This window comes from Protomyctophum parallelum (genome assembly GCF_964188405.1).
Source record: "Protomyctophum parallelum genome assembly, chromosome: 18".
NCBI classification, from domain to species: domain Eukaryota; kingdom Metazoa; phylum Chordata; class Actinopteri; order Myctophiformes; family Myctophidae; genus Protomyctophum; species Protomyctophum parallelum.
In genome coordinates, this window is record NC_139716.1 from 6,335,132 (window position 1) to 6,357,532 (window position 22,401).

The following is a 22,401-nucleotide window of genomic DNA, read 5'->3' on the forward strand; positions in this document are numbered from 1 at the left end:
CTGGAGGTCCCCCTAGCTGGAACCCCCTCAAAGACCCCTGGAGGTCCCCCTAGCTGGAACCCCCTCAAAGACCCCTGGAGGTCCCCAGACCCCACTTTGAGAACAATGCAGTAGCACCGTCCTCAACCATCCCAAACAACCACTGAAGTTTAGAACAATCTCTGTGTGTGCATATTACAACCGAACTGCGTGCGTGTGTGTGTGCGCGCATGCGTGTGATTGATTGATTTAAGTATTTTTTTTGCAGAATTACACAACATTTCAAGCACAACTCAATACAAAAAAAAAACTACACTTGTTTGGTCCACCTCACCCATTTATTCCATGAGATTAGACCATAGACCATTTCATGGTTTTATATATGAAAACATTCTCTGAGGTAAATGAGTTAGTGTACATTTCCCATAATAGCCTATAGCCACTATAATGGTTTACTTAATATGCTACTAGTACTGGCTGTGTTCTTCTTGGAAAATATAAAAATATACTCCTATAGCCTATATACTCCTTATTTTACTTATATTGACCAGCAAACTGGACATTGTGACTGAATGCTTCCTTTACATCCTCGTGTGAAGTTTTTATTTGTGATGTTTCCGTCGCATGCAGCTCCGTTTAGTTGTAGACCAAGAATGTTCCAAGAAATAACCTGTGTTCCAATATTGATCCAATGAAGTAATTATTTTAGTCCAAGCTCTTTTCATTGGTTAGCTCACACATGTTGTGAGTGATGCCATCGTGTTGTGAGCTCGTAGATTGGCTACTTGTTACACACATGTTGTGAGCAGGCCTGGAATGTCATCCTTTTAGGGGCAAGGCCACTTGGCCTTTAGTGTGGTCAACTTTTTGAGGGCACAATTAAGGCCGAGTGCCAGGGCATGAAGGCCATCAATTAAAACAATGACTTTAAGTCCCCAGTCATAATTATTTTAGCTTAAATGTTAAGGATTTTTTTTCGTCAAGGCAAACATTGGTTCTGAACAGTGCTTCTTAAATAAATAATCACAGCTTTAAATAACACAATATAAGTAGCTACTGTTGTAAAATATTGTAAACATGTTTTGGGGTCCCAGTCCAGAGATGAAAGTCATAATGAAATGGCCTAGGACCAGTGGCGTAATTAGACCAAAAGCTAGGGTGTTGCGGGGGCGAACGGTCATTTTTTCGGGTTTTTATCGGGTTTTTTCTTACTTTTTTGCGGTTTCTTGCGGGTCTAAAGGCTAAATTGTAACGTGTCAATGTGCGCAAAGGGCTTGAGACAACATAAGCCTTTTCAAAATATGGATGTTTATTTAAGCACGCAAAAAGGAAAAGGGCACTCCTGACCAACAACCATTATTGAGCTTAACTATACTTTACTTCATTGTGAATGTGTGCCAACATACTTCAAAACAGCAAACCTATTTAATATAGAGAGACCTGACCTGACCCCAAAACAAACAATAAACAGCACAGTAATAATGCGCTAGGATGAATGAGAGTGAACTTAATGAAATAATTAATTGAAAGACTAAACAACAACACACCAAGGCCAGGCTACTGTCTGTTTTCAAAATAAATGTATTTATTAAGCCATACAATATATGTTAATGTCAATCAATAAACCAAGGAGGCACCGCAGATAACGTTTATGGCATTTATAAATTGTAGCTCTTGGGCGCTCCTTCAAGAGTCTCTTTTTCTCTCTCTTTCTCTCTCTCTCGCTGTCTGTCACTGTCTCTTCCTCTTCCATCATTGCTCGAGTCTGTCAGACTCTGTCTGTGGATTAATAAGGAAGAATGGAAAAGGGAAGAGAAGAAAGTTCCTATTACAACCACGAAAAGCAACCAGCCAGTCAGTCGGTCAGTCAGTCTGTCCCCGTTTTTATCTGCTGTCTGACTGAGGCACCACAGGCTCGCAGCGCACATCTGTCTAATCACAACAGATAGCGTTGCTATCCAAGGTGCTGAATTCCACACAACACAATACTGAGCAGTATTAGAAGCCTGTAGTCCCACTCATTGGATTCAATCATTAAGTAAACAATCAACAGCGATACATGCATGCAGGCTAGCAGAATAAATTAAACAAATACAAATGATTCTTACCTTTGATACCAGCAGGCAGCAGCTGAGACTCAGTCCATGAGGGGAAAACGACGGGGTCGTAGTTTAGCAAAGTCTGTGACCAGGTCATCTAAGTTGAGCGATTTGACCAATACTGGCTCCACTGCCATTAACATCAGGTGTGTAAGCCTTTCGTCGCCCATCGTAGTCCGGAGATAATCTTTGACTCTTTTCAATACAGAGAAAAATCTCTCATTGGATGCTGTTGTTACAGGTAAAGTGGCTGCAATCCGGAAAAGTTTTCTAATTTCAGAGAAGCCAGTTGGCAGAGCATCTAACTTTTCAAGGGCTGACAAGATGCTGCCATCCTTTTGCGTTAAATATCCTTGTGCTGTGTAACATTGAGATGGGAGCAAGGTGCGGTCAACATGGATGTCATACAGACTTGCAAAGTCGTCAATCATGTCGGCATCCAGAAATTTGGGGCTGCTTGAATCGAATGCCTCTATGGACTGCAGAAGGGCCTCATTCTGTGTAAATCTGCGAGTAAACTCTGAAATAAATCGATCTATAATTTCAAAATAGAGCCTCCTATGCATGTCATCATTCTCTGGCTCTCTTTGTCCACTGCTGGCCCAGCAAACAAACCCAGCAAGCAGTTTTGACACTGTGCGTACCCTCGTAGGACGGGCGAGTGGGGTGCTGCCTGCATCCACATGATCCACGGGCACATCAACTGTAGCAGCAAATGCTTTGGCTTTTTTTACTGTATACTCCCATTCGCTTTGTGATCTGTTCCTCTCTAGCTGTTGTTTGACGCTGCGGATGAGACCAGTAGCTTTGTTTATGGCAATGCCACGTTCTTGAAGCTGCTCTGATAGTGTATGTGTGACGCCCAGAATCTTGTCTATGGCATGAAGTTGCACAATGAAGGTAAACGTCTCCATATGCGTTTTTAATCCTAGAGCCTCAGCCGACCCATCACGGTGGGATTGTACAGTTGCATCCAGTGTAGCCAGTATGGCCTCATATCGAAGCTTAATTTTATTAACTGCTCTGTACCAATATAACCAGCGGGTGTCACTTGAGCGCTCCAGTTGTAGGACCTTCTGCTTCAGGTGAGTTTGAGCGTCCATAAAAAGCTGGTGTCGGGTGTTGCTATTTGCAATGAAGGTATACATTTGCCGCACAATGCTGAAAAATTCGGACACCTCTGGAATGTCCCGAATGGTATCAACAAGAACAAGGTTCAGTCGATGTGCGTAACAATGGATATACACGGCATGAGGAACTTTTTCTTTGATCTTCGCCTGGACACCGTTCATGCACCCACGCATTACACTGGCTCCATCATAACACTGGCCAATACATAACTGCATGTCCAAACTAGCTCTAGATATTTCTTCACAAATGAATGTAGCCAGCGACTCAGCACAGAGGTCCTTCATATAGAAGGTGCCTATAGCACGTTCATTAACAATGCCATTATGCACATATCTCAAGAGAATTGCAAGTTGTTCTTTTTTTGAGACGTCTTTCGTTTCATCAACTAATATGGAAAAATATTGTGCCTCCTTTACCTCCTTGGTTATTGTATTTTTGATTCTATCCCCAATCACTTGAATCATGTCATTTTGACTTCCAGGGGAAGTATAATAGCCATATTTCTTTTCCTTAGACTTCAGAGCCACATCAGATTCAGCTGCAACTCCTGCAAGGGTATCAACAAACTCAAGGAAGTTTCCTCTATTGGTAGAGCTCTCCTTTTCATTGTGCCCACGAAAAGGCAGTCCCTGGCGTCCAAGTAACGCTGTAGCCTTAAACAAGGTTTTAACATGAGCCCTGTTTTCTTGTACCTCCGCCGTTCTGTTAGTGACAATTTGAGAAGCAACAGATTCCCTCTGGCCTGCGCAAACAGCCCTGTAATTATTCCACGCCAGCACTGCCCCTCTGTGTCTCCTACCATCCACATGGTCTTGAAATTTGGTTTTCATGTTTGTCCATGTTTTAAATCCCATTCCCTGGTCCATGAAAAATCGACACCCCCTCTTTTCCCCTGGCAAAAGGGTGTCGTTGCTGAAGTGACGACAGGCAAAACAATAGACTGAGTCTGAAGTCACGGAGTACTCAATCCAATCATGCAACTTGTAATATGCTGCAGAAAAGCGTCTCTTATTTGTGACTGGAAACACTGTTACATGAGGTTGCACAGGAGAGTCATTTTTTGACTTACTAATGTCAGTGGCGGCTCCTGTTTGCACTAGTCCTTCTGTTGAGGCAGTGAGTGTGACCCCATCCCCTGGCCCCGCAGCAGCAGCAGCTGCCGCCGCCGCTGTAACTGTTGTTGAACTTGAATCCGGTGCTGTATCGTCGTCTGAATCTGAATCTTGTTCTATTTCTGAATTTGAACTTGTCGCTAATGTTGGTGCCGGTGGTGGTTTTGCTGCCGTTGTTGTTGATGTCTGGTCGCAGTGGTCGGCATTGTTGTTGTTAGTGTCAACATCGAAACTGCAACTTGTGGATGGGGAACTTGAGTTGTTCTTGTTTTTTTCTTTTTTCTTGAAAAAAGCATCTAATGCCAACTGTTTTCTTTTCATTTTTTTGTCTTGACTAGAGGCTAGAGCTAGAGAGAAGATGAGCCTATCTGTTTTTTTTTTTTTTACGCGTTTTTGTTGTGCTTCCGCTCCACGATCACAACCTGTGTGAGGGGGTCAGTAGGTGAGTGACGTGCGTCACGTGCGACGTGCCTTTGATCGATGTGTCATGATCATCTCACTGCGCCTGCATGTGCAGATGCACTAATGCGCTGATCACATATCACAAGAACAAGATGTACAAAAAACAACATATGGATGTTTATTTGAGCACGCAAAAAGGAAAAGGGCCTGACCAACAACCAAAAAAAAAAAAAAAAAGCATCAATGACGCCCCTGCCTAGGACCCTGTCACCCTATAGGCTAATGCATATACATTTAATGTGGGGGTCCTTGAAATTTAAATGGCTGAAGATCACTGGGTTAAACTGTGAGTTAATTCACAGAAAATACAATGACAGCCTACATAACTTTTGGCTTGGTTTAGAAAAGCCTATATTTTGTGCTAAACTAATATATTGACGCAAAGCATTTCTCCATGTATAAATCTCCAACAGTGGAAAGCCCTTTAGTAGCCCAGTCAGTGAATACCATATCTGAATCTGATGGTGGAAATTATTGTTTTATTTATTTATTTTTACAAATAGGGGTATAGGCTATAGATTTGTTTCAAAATCACCAATGACTTTTTTACAATAATAAATTGATGCTGTTAGTTCTATATCAAGCCATTTATTTTATTTTAGGTCAGGGCCCTGGCTTTACCATAGACGGTAAAAAAATATGGACAAAGCGTTCGCCGGGTCTGATATGGACATAAAATGGAGCCAGTCAGTCCTTGTATTGTAAATCGCCATCTTTCTAGATCCGTTTTGGCCCAGCTGGCCATTGGCTGGCCCAGACAACGAGGCGGGACTTCCCCCCTTACTCTTCGTTGGTTTTTATTTAGACTGAATGGGGGGGTGACTCCCGTTCATAGACTGTAACGGTAGCCACGCCCCTCAGAACATACGCGACTTTATGGTATTTTTTTTTTATAAATGGGACCATAATTTTCCAAAAAGAATATTATGACATGAGAAATGAGACTTTAAACTAGTGGAAGCAGAAAGTATTCATGACCATGTTTATTAAGGTAATACAGTCTAGGTGAAGTTGGGCCCAAATACATGGACCTCTATGGGGATATGGGTTTTTTTGGGCCCAATGACAGCGCCACAACAGGCCATTATATGAACTTTCAGGATGTCCCGATTTCCTTAGTGGCTTCACAAAATATCTGTCTGAATGCCCCCCTGGGCATGCCCAGTAATAGTGTTAGATCTTTAACTCTTGAGAGCGTAATAGGAAACCAAATGGTCCATTTGGTTTCCTTTTTACACAGAATTTAATTATTGCTAAACATCTGCATTACTTAATTTACAAGAACGTCTACGTACACGATTAGAGAATGTAGAATAATTGTTATTTTAACCAATGTTTGCCTGTAACAACCTGTAGCAACAAAATCTTCTTTAGTTTTGGGTCTGAGAGAGAGGTGTCATCAAATGGTGGTCCGTGGCTCAAATTACGAATAAATAATATGCCTTGATATGAAAACCACTGCTCGAGTGAAATCTATTGTCACTGTTTTTTACAGTCTTGTCATGGACAGACTGTAAAACCGCCGTTTGGCGCCATCTAGTGTTCACCAGCAGACACTGTCTGAAGATTATCATGGATGGTATCAATCAGTGCTTCTCAAACCTTTTCAAGTCAAGGACCCCCACATTTATGTATTGTGGAGTGTCTGTGTTCAATGAGCAGGCGGAACAGGGGATTGCAGCAGTTTCAAACGGCTTTTTATTTGAAGTTCAGTAAATCATACAGCAGGCAGGAGAAACCCCACATAGGTTCCAGATGACTTATACAATATTATTTTCACAGGCGTCCTCGCCAGCCTGGAGAAGGATGAGAACAGAAGATTAGATTTCAAGTTAGGTGTGTACAGTCTCTGATAGCTCGCTCCTCACTGGAGGGCTTAGGGTTTTAACAAACGATAAGAGGTGACGGCGATGCCTTGCTTCGTGACGTCATCGGTCGTTATCTTTTACTGTAGTGGATCTTCTCCCATAGCGGGGGTTCAGCTCCGAGAGAGCACAAGCCGTCAAGCCGTTCCGGCGTATATAATGAGCGCCTGTTTGCCAGACAGGACTCAATGCAATATCAAGAATTATAGGTTTCTTTCCGACCTTATTATTTGTAGTTCCCACGTCACCGTCGCTGCCTTCCTCCCGCAGCTCGATACGTGGAACTGGAACTCCTGTTCCTATATTTTATTCAGACAGTCCCGTGGACTCTGTCCCCTGGACATTTCCTGGACCGATCCTAAAAGCCTGTGACGAGAGGAGAGTGACAGTTAAGACATGCAGAGCTATACACATGAGTGTGTGTTCGGTGGAAGTGTGTGTGTCTTCTTACCCCCCGACGGTTTGCTGTGCGTGCCTCCGTGAGCGTGTGTGTGAACCAGCCGCTGTCAGACGCCGACTGAGTCTTCCTTTTATATGACGGGTGTGGCCGCTTTCTGATTTGGGTGCGGTCGGTCCATCAGCTCAATCTGGCGGAGGAGGAGATTCGGGACGTATACATTCCCTATTAGGCGGCCGAGGGCGTTCCTAACGGCCCGAGGCGTCTTCTGTCTGACAGCGTGTCTGGTTGCCCTGGCAACGCACTTACCATCGCGGGGTGTCGCTCGCGAGACCCCACAGTATACATTTAACTATCATTATTATTAGTATTTTTTAATGCTGGTGAGCCACTGGAACCTCCCTAATGACCCCTGGGGGTCACCGCACCCCACTCTGAGAAACACTGGCATGAATAATACACCTTCATGCGTCCATACTGGTTTTAAATAGACCGTTTATTCAAATATGTATTCAAAAATGCATGAAGCATAACATTGCTATGAGAAAGAATCACAAATCAAATACTTTCAACTGTTCCTAACCATTTTGTTTTATTTTTTTTACTAAAGCATGGACTTTTACTAGTAACAGAGTATAGGCTATGTTAATATATCACTACTTTTATGCTACTTAAATAAAACGTTTATCATTTATTCGTGATCATTGAATTGAATATAAAAAGCTTTTGATTGCAAGCTAACTACTTCCACTACTCACCTTTTAATGTCTACTATGAGAGAGAGAGAGAGAGTCTGTGTGTGTGTGTGTGTGTGTGTGTGTGTGTGTGTGTGTGTGTGTGTGTGTGTGTGTGTGTGTGTGTGTGTGTGTGTGTGTGTGTGTGTGTGTGGCAGGCAGGCGCGCACCTGCCTGCCTGCCTGCCAGCTGCACATGCGTGCGGCTTGTGAAGATTCCATACAGGTGCAGATGATGATCAGTCGTCTTGATTGAAAACAATTGTCTTGATTGTACAGTACATTGTCAGCATCCAGTGGTGTATACACCCGATCCCCCGGGTCGTCCTATTGTTGCCCAAACTAATTCTTTGTTGGTTCTGAACTTGTTGACTACTTCATCAAACCCTACATACATTCATTACTAGTCCTGGTCCAGGGCTTACAGCGAGTCTCTCTCTGACGCCCTGTGGAAGTCCCTTCCAGAGCCCTCTAGCGATTTTCTCACTCCCATGCGAGTGTTTACAATTCCCAGCAAATAAACTAAACGACGTGACTACTCACCGAAACAAAGCCTGCTAGACCTTAAGGTAAAGGTCCTATTTATTGTTGTGGAAATGGAAATATGAATGACAGAAAGAGGATATACATTAGTTTTCGAATGTTTTTTGTTTTCTAATGCATTTAGTATAGCCATGATGTGATGTGTGCATTTGTAGGCCTAGCCTACACTTTGAGTTAAATGAACACTGGCTTTTGGCCATGTAGACTGGGGTCCCCCAGGAGGAAGTCACTAATGTTGCTCTGGAGAGGGAAGTCTGGAACACTCTGGTGGAGCTGTTGCCCCCGCAACCCGACTACGGATAAGCGGTTGACAATGGATGGATGGAGACTGGGGTCCCAGTCCAGAGATGAAAATCATAATGAAATGGCCTAGGCTACTTTCTATCAATTTAATTTGGGGGTCCTTGAAATTAAATTATAGAGAATCAATGGGTTAAACTGTAGACTATAGTTAATTCATAAAATACAATAATGTCACATGAGCATTTTTGAAACAGGGCTTGGTTTAGAGAAGCCTATATTTTGCGCTAAAGTAATTGTTGAATAACATATAAATGTAGGTTTTAAGGCTAGAATGGCATTGTAGTGGACTATATAGTGAGAGGCGAGATTGTCTCTCCTTCATTGCGGGACTGCAGGACTAGTCTGGAGATAGCCCAAACATTTAGATTCTCGTAGAGGTTTTTTTTCGATTCTGACGAATCTCTCTACGAGAGTCTAAACGTTAACCCCGCCCCTAACGTCGCGATCCACCAATCCACTCTGTTTCGGAGTATTTCTTTCACCCGCAGCCATCTTGCCATTTTCCTTGTATTCCCCAAAAAAGAGCGCAACTGCGCATTGTGCGCAACAGCGCCCCTTTGGCGGCCGGGAGGTGTAATGCGCATTGACCAATGGTCTTCGATGTCGAAGTGAAGTGATGTGTCCTGTGAAAAACAACAGTCACCATTATTCTTTGAGAGGCGAGAGGAGCGCAAACACACTCGAGAAAATTCAAAAGCTAAGAAAATCTTCACTTACTGGTTATTTCATTTATTCTTTTGCCATAATTGTTTTATTTGTATTATTTGTTATATATTGTATTATTTGTTGTGGTGTCACTTTTTTAATCACTTTTAACTGTTTTTTTTTGGGTCTGAATAGACACTTCCCCCTCTGTATTTTATTTTTATTTTATAATATTCGTCATACTACTACTGTTTGTATATATTATTGTTAATGCTAGACTGCTTTTAGTTTGTTTATTTTAGTTATAATTGATTTATACGTTTTCTATATTTTTATTCAGCTTTTTCCATTCTGTATATAGTGCCCTTTTCTTTTATTATACTGTTTATGTTTTTTATTATTATTAGTAGTATTATTATTATTATTATTATTATTATTATTATTATTATTATTATTATTATTATTATTATTATTATTGTTTTAAGTATAAGGTAAACATTTCTAGAATTTCTTGTTATTTTGTTTTCACACAAACACAATGCCAGCTATTTGTCTTGGATGTAAAAAAGGCTTTGTTAAGGGCCCAAAAGGCTACAAAAGAATGACATTGGAACTCATAGCATCCCCTCGCACCACCATGGCAGTTTTCCCAAAGTCCTCTCCCAAAAAAGATTCCTATATCTGTCATCCTTGTTTGCGTTTATTAACCCAACTCACCAGACTTAAAACAAATTAAAATAAATCAAGGAAAAGAACCCCTCAAGCAGCAAAGCATCAAAACATCTCCAACGACCCCCATCCCCCACCTTCTCCCAAGTACCTCCTCTGCAACAACAACAACACCCATCCCCACCAGGTCCACACATTCCGATGATCAGATTACCACTCCAGCAACACTAACAGATGATGATATATCTCCAAGGACCCCCATCTCCCACCTTATCCCCAGTACCTCTACACAGTCCCATGAAGAGATGAGTGCAACACCCAGCTCCACAAAATCTGATGAGGAGATGACCACTCCAGCAACACCAACAATGGCAACAGCCACACCCAGCCATTCGAAAAGGCAAAAAATATTAATCTTGGGTCCATTGGCTCAAGCCAAAAGACATGTGGAGAATCGAAAATATTTTAAAGCATTCAATTGCTTTTGAAGGTCTCCTGTCAAGCCACAATTGATAAAGGCCTGCGTTCAAGCCATCAACAAAGAGGTAAGGTATGTGTACTGTATGTGCTATTATATGTTAATGTTATTGCATGTTCTATTCATATATTTTATGCAGCGAAAATAACTGGTTTCTGATGCAAACGGGCCCTTGAGAAAGCCAGTCAACCCCAAGGAAATATCCACATTTTCATGGGATGTTGTACAGAACTGGGCTAGTGACTAGGCACCACTCCTGATGGCATGTTTGAGAGGCACATTCCCACCTCCTGAAAAGCATGTCAAGTATGATTAATCTTTCGTTGTGTTTTTACATTTTCTGGTTCAGTTATACATTTTTGTGTCAAACTATAATCATACATCCACATTGTCTGTCTTTTCAATGGCAGTGTTCGAGGAACACTTCCATTGTCTGGGAAGCGCAAAGCCAAGAAGCAAGCCACACCACAAAAGCACACCAGGTAAGATTCTTGCCAGGGAAAAAAAACATTTAGCTACCTACTGTTGGGGGTGGTGAAGTTGTGTAATTATCCATAATAATGTGGGTGTGTCGTGCATTATGCATATTCTGCATTATGTGCACAGTTGAGTCCCTTAAACTAAAACGTACTTATATGTACCCCCCCCCTCTCTCTCTCTCTCTCTCTCTCTCTCTCTCTCTCTCTCTCTCTCTCTCTCTCTCTCTCTCTCTCTATATATATATATATATATATATATCCTACATTAAATTTAAGATACATTTATGCATTTCAGAAAAGAAGAAAAGGTAAAACGGAGGATGGCACTAGCGATGGCACTGTTCTCATCCTGTCAAAAAGCAAACTTCATTCAGAAATGCATCGGCATCAAACTGTGGAAGCAAGGATGCAGTCAGAAGATCCTAAAAACTATGAACCACCTAGGGTTTGTCGCTGGGAGTCGATGGCACCAGAACCGCTGTTGATAAGATGCTGTTAGGCCATCATGAAAAAAGAAAAGACTGGAAAAAAAAGGCAGAGGTACAAGACTCTAACATAATGAAATTACATTATTTGTTTCTCACAACAATCACTTCCTTTTAAATTAACTTAATTGTTAATTCATGTTTTAATTTCATTAAAAACAGTATACAAGTGTATGATCAAACAATACAAGATTATACGTTTTTTGTGCCTTTGTTGGTGTAGGTGAAAAGTCAAAAAGGAGGCTATTTGGGCCTGCTGACAAGAGAACCTGTTCCTATTCTGTGACATGGGACAATGTCCAGGTATGTTGACTATGTAGAAAATACATTGACAAACAACATAGATTTGAACAGAACAGAACAACAGCAGTTTTTGTTGAAAAACGAAAGACTTATCGATAATGTATTAATTACGGATTAAGGACATATAAGGCCTTTTCGGACAGGGGTCTAAATACATAGACCTCGATGTTGTGACGTTAAAATGTATTGTTTCACTGTTTCTCATGGCAGTATGGCCATGCAATATCAATGTTTGATTGACAGCTAGCAACCTGTTTGCTTTTGTAGGACTTCTGTGCAAAGGATGGATAAATAGTATTCTCTTATATCTCTGATAGATATATTTGGTCTAGTTTGTGGGTGAATGCTCTTTTGACCTTTTGACCTTTTAATCTAATTGCCCTGTGACTGACATTTGATGTCCGGTTGTCCCACTGACTTTAAAATAGTATGGTTCTGAGTCTCGATAGTAATACTTTTCCCTAGCCAGCGTTGGTAGATAAGAATTGTTTTGTTTTCGTTGGCCAAAACACCCAGCCTCTGTGTTTTTGCCCTTGAAAGTTAGTATTCGCTCTAACAGACTGGTAAACTGCACTCAATGACGTTCTGCCTTGTCACCTGATTCCACTAACTGATATTCATATCAGGACTATCTCTGCCCCGTGAGATATTTTCTGTATGCAATATTCAGTGACGTCTTGCATTATCTGTCCATTTGTTAACAAATATGTTTTTTAACCTTGTTGTTCAACACATTGTCCGGTGTATTGATTACGGTATGCTATATCAACCATGTTTAATTGAACATGGTCAGAGATCGTTGTGAAACGCTGTCCGGATGACATGTCTTCTTCTCTCCCGAAGCAATGGTGAATATATCTGATCGAAACAAGTTCTGCTTGTCTGAGTTCTCTTTCTTGTGTCCGTCAATTCATTCTAAGGTATATTGGTTAACTCTGTTATACTCTGACTTTTACTCATCATAGCCTAAATGGTTTTTATATCCATTTCTGTAAAGTTACAAGCCCTCTGCTTCTATTCTGGTAAAGAGTATTTATGGTACTTAGATTACTTTCTTAAGTATAAGTATTTATTCAGTTCCGGTGCTCCGGAGTTCTTTCTAGCTCTAGCTCTCAAGCTATCGATCCTAAGCTATTGTTTATTATTATTTAATACAGTATTAATACAGTCCTTATACAGTCCTTACATAGTATCATTATTTTAAAGATGGATTCCATTTAAAATTATCCATCAATCTCTATCCACGTTCAGCCTGGACAGAGGTGTAATAAAACAGCTGGAGTCACAGTTTGAGGGTCTTTACCAACAGTATAGCATACAAACCATCTGTCCAGACCAGAACAGTTGCTGTCTTTGTGGACTTCAAAGAGCATTGAACAATGTCATCTTATTCATGTGAACAAAAGTAATAACATATTTATTTGTGGTCCCCAGATGTTGGTGCATGTCTGGAAAACACCAGAGCAAGGGCCATGCAAATCTGTTCCTGCTCTATGCACTAACCTTCGCTCACGAAAACAAGGTGAACTTTAGTCACCTTTCAGGCAAAGGATGCAGAGCCATTGAGGTACAACCCAACAAACTTCTGCCTACAAAAGGGGTGAGTAACATTCTAAAAATATAGTGTTAATTCTACAAACACACACACACACACACACACACACACACACACACACACACACACACACACACACACACACACACACACACACACACACACACTGTATATAATTTTGCAAAAACATGATTGTACATTTTATTAGGTTTACAAAAGACTGCGAGATCGCATGGTGATCTTGGTTGAGAGAATTTTGGTTGCCAACCTGACTGCTCTGTCAAAAATCAATGTGGAACAACACATTGCACACGACTACATACAAGAAATGAATGGCAAAAGCAACATAGTAAGATATACATTTATGATATCAGTTAAAATTTTACACGATGCTTGTAAAATGTGAAGATGAATAAACATAATTAACTCTGTTCACTTTCCGCTACAAAGGCCAACCTAGATGTGGTGTCAGCCAACCCCAGCTCAAATGCAGGCGTCATTGAAATTATGAGATACCTCCATTAATTTGTGCCTGTAGTGGATGATGAACCTTTGCCGATACTCTGCTGTGGCGATGGACTGAGTGTTGATAGAATGATCAACTGCAAGCAGATGACCAATGGTGCTCGCACGTCCTCTCTACGCTTGGAGGGACTGATCCCTACACCTCCACAGAGATATGCTTTTTCTACAGGTATATTCAACATTACTTATGTTAAAAATAAGTAGTTTTAATGCATAACATTATCTATGATATTTGTATTGTAAAACAGTAGTACACTGTATTAAAGAAACATTCTTTGTCTCATCCAAAAGGTACATCTGGCTTCATGTCCACATATTTAAGTCACTAAGTAACCTAAGAGCACTTTCTTTTGTACAATAGGACAGTATGAATATACTGTACGAAACAGAGAGTGAATGTGCAAGAGGGACCATTGCACAGTTGAAAAACTTCTTCACACACAGGTCTCTGAAAAAAAAAAGTGTCTGCAAATGTCCAGCATACATGGGACATGGTGGAAGTGAGTACATGTACAGACATGAGTAATCCATTTATTCAGTTATATATTCCTCTATTCCTTCCATCTACTGTACTACCGGTACACTTTATTTCTCCCTTATGTAAAAAGTTTGCTACTTCAGCCTAAGTCACTCTGCTAGCCACAACAATCTGTGGAATGGCGAGGGTAGATGAAGTTCCAGAAAATCTGCCCAGCAGCAAGGCTGACCGGAAGGACTGGCTGGAAAAACTTTCCAACAGGATAGTAGACTACACCTGGATGGCTCCAGACCAAGAGCAAATCAACCTGGTAGCAGCTTCTGCAGCCAGTGCCGTGAAAAGTTCTGAGAAAGACTTTTTTCTTTACTGCCATTGCCAAGACGGTATTTCTCACACACACACACACACACACACACACACACACGCACACACACAGTGCCGCGCTATGAGCTTGTAGATCTGCTATTTTTCAACAGCTACATTTTAAACTAATGGTTCAATTGGTTAGAGGCTAATGTGAAAAAGTCGTAAATGGGTTAAGTTAGAATCATCATGTCTGCCTACGTGGGCTACATAGGATGTCAGTAATTACTAATTACATAAAATGTTTTTTTGTCCATAACTGTACATATTCCTTTTTTTCCTTTCTTTTGTTTGCAGCCAAAGAAGAACCCATGGTACAGTGCTGCAGCAGCCTTTGTGAGATTGGGTGGGTTCACCTTTCATGTTCAGGTCTTACAGAAGTCCCAGGGAAAGACGTGGACTACTTCTGTTCAGAAGCCTGCAGTGAGGACGGGACTTACATGTACTGTACTTGTAAGAAAAGAAAGGGAGTGAAAATGGTACAATGACATTATGGCGGAGTACTGCAAAAGTAGTGAGTGGTACCACACAGAGGGCCTCCTGCCATCTGACAAAGTTGATGCACAGGGTATGTTTTGCACTTGTTTTATAAAGACGAGATTATGTTTAAAATCAATACATCTTATATATGTAATGGATTTTACCAATTATTTTTATTTCATTGATCACTCTCTACAGAAAAGTGGTACTGTACTCATGAATGCTCAACTGCTGGCTCAGAGGAGGACTTTGTCCAAAACTACACCAAGGCATTGATGTGGGAAGGACTGAACCATCTGGCGAGAAGGGATGCCGTTCAAGAAGGTGACGGTCCAGCCATGGTTGACAGCTGGAAGGTGGACATGCTTCGGTTTTGGGGAGGAAGCGGCAGAAGCCATCCCCACTATCTGTTTATTGGCCACTACATGCTAACTGGTAAGATTTTAATATTTATTAAATAACTAACTAAAAAAACAAACAAACCATGGTTAATTTCATGTTTGTGGAGTAGAGAAAAAATTGTCTTTATTGAAACATTTTGAATGTAAATAAATGTGCATGTTTCATTTTCTGCTCTTCTTGTGTCGACTGTCTATTCCTACATTAATTGCAGCAAGCGTGCCTAAGGACTTCATAATGTTTGATGTATACATTTGTGTACTTAATATACTTGTAATAATTAGTAAACAACACAGAATTATATATGTTTAGATTTGCCTTTTTACTTTAAAGATTGACTTTTTATTCATTGTTTCTCAACAATGACTTCAAAGGCATGTACATTAATGAATTGTACATGATGCATGTTTTACAAAAAAGACTATACAGTATCTAAATTACTAGGATTATCTTTAAGGATGTTTTTCAGGTGTTGGAAGATAGCCAAAGCAAACTACTAAACAAGAACAAACTTTGTTACAGAGATGATGAAAAGATCACGCGGAAGGTACACCGACAAGGAGGTCCAAAGGTGTGCACAGATGGGGGGAGCATTTGGGAAGGACCTAGACTAGTGCCTTACCGACGCTGGACTGGTGTCACTTGAGGAGTCCTGGTCTCGTCGTGACAGCCACAAGAAGAGGCAGGTTGCGGACATCAAGGCCTTCGTTAAGGAATACAAGTCTGATGACCTGTTTTCCAATGTCCCTGGGAGATACCATGAGGGACTAAAAAACGTCAGGTACAACAACAAGGTGGAAAACCCAATGAAGATGGGTAGGAAGATGCGGAGGCTGGCTGAGGACATTGACCGATGGGATGTCTTCTCTGGTCTTAAACCAGTGGTATAAACTTTCAAGTGTTGCGTTTAAGGGGCTAAGATGGTGCTCTGTGGCTAAAATGCTGAAGAAACAATGGACATTTATATGAAAAGGATTGAAAAACAGTGTTGATGTGCACCAAAACTTACTGTATTTGTACTATACTCATCAATGAAACAATCAAGCAACGTTCAGTAAACATTTTTATTGTTAAATACGAAAATACAATTTGAATACAGGAAAAATAAAGGAAAGTTTTACACACAAGTATTAATTTTACTATTTACATTATTTACACTGAAAATGTGGCACGTGTGCTGTTGCAAGAGCAACAGCAACCCTCCCGTTCACAGTTTTGTGTGTAGTCCCCCATGCCTTCAATGTGTAGGTATTCAAATACCCTTTTTCTGATGCAGCTTCCAGCCTGTACCTTTTCCATCAGCTCTATGTAATGACCATCGATGTAGGCCTTGCTGACTGAACCCGTATACAGAATGGTAATGGCCTTTCCAATGCCACCATCCCTGGCGCAGCGGCCAACTTCCTGCCAGTATGAAAGGATGTCAGCTGCTGGTTCCCAATGCAGGACAATTCGCACATCCGGCAAGTGGACTCCTAGTCCAAAAGCTATTGTGGCAACCACACACCTCACAATGCTGTCCTGGGTGTCAAAAGTTGTTAGAATCCTCTCCTTGCACTCATCAGAAACATGGCTGTGGAACATGTCCACAAAGCTTGTGTCGATGTTGTGCTCCTCAGAGCTCCATGCATCGTTCCCCAGCTTGTTCATTATTTGTCCATAGGCAGTTCTTACGTTACTCATGGTCCTTAAAAAAATAAACATAATTCAATGTTTATATTTAAAGCTGTCATGTTCTCATATAAATACATTATGTGGCATCTTAAGTTTATACACTAAAATGTATTATTGAAGCGATATTCTGTAGGTTTCAAATGAGTGCTGTACACAATCATATAACAAGCATACAATCAACACAAACAATATATTAAAAAAAACATTGAAGCAACACAAGTATTTAGACAGGTTGATTGGTCAAACAACATTGAATGCCAGGGAGAAAAGATTTGTTTTAAGCGAAGACTTAAAAGCCTCTAGGGAGCGGGCAGACTTAATGTCTAGGGCCAAACAGTTCCTCTCCTTTTGTTTGTCCTTCAGTGTGATGGGGAGGGAAGCCATTGAAGCCTCCACAGAAATTGCCATTATGTGGGTGTGAGTGTGTGTGTGTGTTACAAAATCCCTACTCTAACGTAGAAAAAAGTAAAATATAACTATTATAAAATCCCTACACTAACAGAAAAAACTACAATATAAGCAGTAAAATAAAAACAAATGCATTTGAACAATGAATCAAGATCCAATAATAAGCTGAAAAAACAGGAAAAGCTAGATTACAAAGAAAACAAACGTAGAAGGGAAAAAACACTTACAAATAAGTAGCCCAATACAAAAAGGAAGTTAAAACAAAAGTAAAGTGTAAAACTAACGAAAAGGATAAGTATAAAATAGATAAATGAAATTAAAAGGATCAAAGTAAAATGAATAGTTTGTCAAAGTTAAAGACGATCTTTCTACTGATGTTCTCTCCTTCAATTGATGCTGTGACCTGAAAATGACGCTCGACGGTGATTGGTCAGTTACACAGCTAATAGAAAGCACGTGATAGTTACGTACATAGCTTGAAAGAGTACCAGCCATAACGGTACTTCTATGCGCATTACACCTCCCGGCCGCCAAAGGGGCGCTGTTCCGCACAATGCGCAGTTGCGCTCTTTTTTGGGGAATACGAGGAAAATGGCAAGATGGCTGCGGGTGAAAGAAATACTCAGAAACAGAGTGGATTAAAATACCTTTTTTATTGAAAAATAAGCATGTTCGGTGTTTAATATGGGTGCGCAAAGATCACAAACAAGTGGGGCAAATTTTAAAGCAGCTTAGATTTTGCATTTGTACAAGCTAAGAGTGACTTTGAGGCACAAACGTTGCTTTCGCGACGTTAGGGGCGGGGTTAACGTTTAGACTCTCGTAGAGAGATTCGTCAGAATCGAAAAAAACCTCTACGAGAATCTAAATGTTTGGGCTAGTCTGGAGATAGTTAGTCGTGATGAATGATCAGCTTCAGTCAGTGGTTCGTACCTGGAGTTGTGCATTATCGCCGCTGTGCACAGCAGCACAGGGGAACTGTCTTTAATATATCCATGGTCGTTTTCAGTTGCTTTCCATGTGCGACACAAAAAAAAGTGTTTGTTTTGGTAATAGCCTACTGCAGACGCAGCCATGCTGATTCACGTAATCGCGTAGGACAAAATGAAACCAGCCGGACCAACGTTAATGGCTTAATGCACGTACTGTAGGACCCGCATTTTCAAACTGTCCACAAGTTGCGACGGACCCGACGCCGACGGTACTATAAAACATGTGTGATTCTTGCAGAGCGCTGATATCTACACACTAGTAGTGTGCGACTGTGCGTGTGTGCATGCGTGCAGGAGGGAGGAAAACTGGAGGAGACGAGGCATGCGTGTGTGTGTGCGTCTGTGTGTGTGTGAGACGCAGCAGCAGCCTCCACTGTGAGGATTTTACACAGAGTCAGAGAGGTACGCGCTGCGCTCAACTCCAATCCATTGCCGTGTGTGTGGAGTGTGCGCTCTTGCAGGTGGTTGATTGGTGTTATAATAATTCATAACTTGTTTGTAAAATTAATGAGGGGAAGGGGAGAATGTAATCCTCATGTAACCCCCGTTACAACACCCCCGTTACTGTAATCCAGATTACACATTTTAAAATGTAGGCCTACTCTAGGACGTTACCGTTACGTTTTTTTTTACTCTGATTACGTAACGGCGTTACATGTAATCTGTTACTTCCCAACCCTGCCGTGAGCCTATCGACGATCAGAGGGCCAGCCTGTGGAAGACTACATAACCGCAGCTGTCACGTCCGAGGAGCTGTGAAACGCTCAAAACTGTGTATAAGCACAGGCCAGGGTCTTTACCTGTGTGGAGCACCCTGAGACTTTATCTGTCTCGTGAAACGAGGTTACAAGTGATTATATATATATATATCGAGGTAATATATAATGTATACAGAGTATGGGAGCGTACTTTTTGTAACTTTGGTTAGGCAGTAGTTAGAGTAGGGAGTTTAGATAGATTAAATCCTGTGTAACACTTCTTTTCCTTTTGTAGATTAGGTTTAGATAGAGGGCTCAGTCGATTTCCATAATAGGTATAGTTCCTTTTGTTTGTTTCTTTGAGTTGCCCCATATAGCCGGTTTTCTTGTAATTGTGTAATGTAAGTATCTTGTACCTTGTAAAAACGAGTAGAGGGCTCAGCCCATATTTTGATTTGGTTGGAAACCCATAAAATCGTTATTAGCCGCGTACAGGTTGTCTGGATAGAAGGTCATATATCCCACAGCTTATATAGACGTATATACTATTGTATGTTGTGCATAACCTTCTGTCTATTGTATACCTTTATTGTAATACACAACAGTTCACTTGCCAGCCGTGTTGCATCCTTTAATAACCCCTAGACATCTAAGGGAATGTAACACTGCTGCAGAGATCTGAGCCAGCAATCTTGAGACAATTTTTCATGTTTGGCCTGCAGCCCACATCATGTGCATTTCTCTAAAACAACTTAAACTATTCTCATGTTTGAGTGGTGCAACCACTCCAAGGAACAGCAATGTCCGTGTTCACCTATGTGACTGTGTGACTATATCCGTGTTAACCTATGAGCACGAGTATGACTATGAGTACCAGTAGGGGCGCTGTTGTGCCAGAAACAGAGAGAGAGAGAGCTAGTGCTGCACTGTTGCCTGCTAATGAGAGAGAGATAATGAGAGAGAGAGAGAGAGGGGGGGGGGGAGAGTTGCAACACTCAATTCACACGGGTGTGATATTTTTTAAACGTTCCGCTCTGCAAAAAAAAAAGAAAAAGGCAAACTGACTAGTAAATAGAGACCCTTCCACTATAGCCACCTTCACGGTGCGACTCAGGAGATGTAGGACCCAATTGCAAAACGGATAGTCAAGAGCAGGTCAAAATGCAAGGTGATTTATTCTCCAAAACACAGGGACACAAGAATGAATGCAGGTGTAGCCCCCAGCCGATACCCAGCCCGCAACAGCCCTGCCAATCGGGCTCAGCCTTATTGGCATGACAGGTTGCACGTTGGTCTGGCGAGTGGGAGGCCAGGGTTTCAATCCCCGCTTTCCGCACATTGCTACACAGGGAAAGAATTTGTTTTGATTTTCTGTTTTACACACCATTGTAACCCAATTACTGAATGCCCGTCTCCAGATTTTCTTCAGAATATGTAGGACACTGATTTATGATACCATTAGGAGTCAAACTAGTACTAGTGCAGGTTCTCAAATTTGCAAGGACTCTGTGTTCAAATGGAACCAAATGGTCCATTGTGGTCAATCAATCTTTGTGTGTTTCTGGTAATATAAATGTTCCACTCGTTCTGTATGCCCATGGCAAAAGTTCAATTTTGACAAAAATGTCCACCACAAGCCAGCATGGGCATGGAACGCTAGGAGAACAGAACTAGTGCAAACTGTAACAACATCTAAGATCTGAGTGGCAGGGAGGGAAGGGAACACAAGGTACTGAGGGTTTAAATAGACACAGGGCTAACCATAAACAGGTGACACTCAAAGACAATCAGCACAGGGATTGGCTGGGAGACTAACGGGACACAGGTGGAGAAAACCAATAATGACAGGGAGGTTAGACAAGACAGGTAACAGTAACTAGGCCACAACAGGAAACACTAGGACACCACTACATATATACTGGGTCCGTTTCCCCAAAATATGAACCCTGAAGGCAAATCGTGTTAATTTATTACATACTAGGGGTATTAAGGTCTGCTGAATCCAAATCTGCTGCATGTATAACTCAAACATGGCCCTCAAAATGGACCATTTAAAGATGGCGGCCACCACTGTGCTGAAACATAATAAAACTCTATATGTTTGACTAAATAAGGTAGAAAATAGACTGAAATGTAATTTTTTATGTTAATACATTGACATATTCATATTTAAGATCAATTGTGAAGGAACCACTTTTATATCATTTATATTGTGAAAATTGGGATTTCTAATAAGGTTTGGTTCATATGCAACAGGGGCGCCCGTGATGGTCATGAAGTGTGTGTGTCTGTGTGTGTGTGTGTGTGTGTGTGTGTGTGTGTGTGTGAGTGTGTGTGTGTGTGTGTGTGTCCGGAGGCACACTGGACGCACACGTCCCTGCTGCGCGCAGCTTAAAAACCGGGTTTTTATAGCTGGTGGATGGAAAAGAAGCTCCACCTCCGCGCCCGACGGACGCAACGGACAGCTTCACGGACGCCCTCTCCTCCGCGTCCGTTGGGCGCGGAGGTGGAGCTTCTTTTCCATCCACCAGCTGTGTAAAAACCCGGTTTTTAAGCTGCGCGCAGCAGGGGACGTGCGCGTCCACACGCAACAGTGTGCCTGCGGGGTTTGTGTGTGCATGTATAAATGTATTGTTTCTCTTTTCTGCAGCTGAGCAGAGCTTTCTGTGAGGTTCAGCTCCTTCTGAGAGAAGCAGCAAGGTGTTAAGGTCTCCACACACCAGGCGCAAATTCAGATTTCTAAGCGCCGTTTCTCCATCGGTTTTCCGAAAAACGCGGCCGGTGTGCAACCACCTTTAGTGGCTGATATTTGAGTTAGGCCATCTGTTAAATACCACATGCTTGTTATATGCTTTTTGAGCAAGTATTATGGAGTTGGTTACCTTTATATAATGACACATTTATGTATACAATAATTGGGAACATACTGTTACATACTGTAAGTTATCGGATAATGTTGTAAAATATTGACCAATAAATGACAATTTTAACAACATATTTGAGTTTTACGCAATTTACTCACACTGAATATCTGAATATAATAGTAATTGAATTCCCCATAGGCCTATATGAAAACCTAATAAAAATAAATAAATAAAAGTTTCTATACCTTTTTTGGTCAATTGTTTGAGGGCTTAGCATCCATT